General features: G+C 45.6%; 1 long non-coding RNA gene across 1 annotated transcript in view; it reads right to left on the reverse strand.

The window, feature by feature from the left end:
* Positions 1-242: 242 nt before the first annotated feature.
* The window catches only part of LOC139752792 (uncharacterized), a 27999-nt gene continuing 27377 nt past the window's right edge, over positions 243-864 (reverse strand). Inside the window, exon 2 of the long non-coding RNA XR_011713587.1 lies at positions 243-864. This exon is cut by the window's right edge and continues 857 nt beyond it. This is a non-coding gene — a long non-coding RNA (uncharacterized lncRNA).

Raw genomic sequence — 864 nt, forward strand, 5'->3', positions numbered from 1 at the left:
GGGAAGCTAAAATGAAACTAAGAGAGAAAACTGGTGGTAAAGGAGCACTTTTATACTACGAGCGGAGTGGAGGAATGGCATAAACTGAATGATGAAACTGCAGATGCAAACAGAAGTCGAAAAAGTTGCCTGACATTGGAGAAAGTTTAAGAGATGGGGTCCCGCAAGTGTAAACCTCCCTCCCCCTACAGGACAAACGGGTAAAGACAAATACGGAATTACACAAACACACAAATAACCGAGAAAGCTGGAAGGGCCGAGGGAGAGAGGAACAAGGCAAACGTCATATACTTTTCTATACAAAAGGAGACCAGGAGGACGTGCTGAACCACGGGTCAGCCTCCCTGATGAGTGTGCTTTCCAAGGTACTGGAGAAAACAAAAAGATGATCAAATAGCAAATGGATGACTTGTTACAGGGGAGAATTTTAGCCAACGAAGCAAGATATAACATCGTTTCAAGGAAAGGAGGCCATGTGTAACGAGCCTCTACAATTTCTACGAATAATCGAACTACATTTCAGACAAAAAAAAAAAAGGTTGGGTTGGTTGGAGTGTCCGTCTCTGGACATTGTACCACAAAGGAGGGTTATAAAGAAGCTGGGTCCCTAGGCAGGAATAAGGGAGAGACTCCTTCGTTGGGTGGATGATTACCATGGGAGAAGGGAACAAAAGAGCGCTTGTCAAAGGAGTCTTCTCGAAATGGTGTGCCGCAGACCTCCGCTCTAAGTCCATTCGCCTTCTCGAACTGTGTAACTTCTGTCAGAATATGTTTGCGGGTGATGATCAGGTCATGAGAGAAGTGAATAGCGAGGAGGATTGCCCCAACTCACGAGGGGATCCACACAAACGCCAAAGAAGGTCT

Source organism: Panulirus ornatus, chromosome 13, assembly GCF_036320965.1.
Source record: "Panulirus ornatus isolate Po-2019 chromosome 13, ASM3632096v1, whole genome shotgun sequence".
Taxonomy (NCBI): domain Eukaryota; kingdom Metazoa; phylum Arthropoda; class Malacostraca; order Decapoda; family Palinuridae; genus Panulirus; species Panulirus ornatus.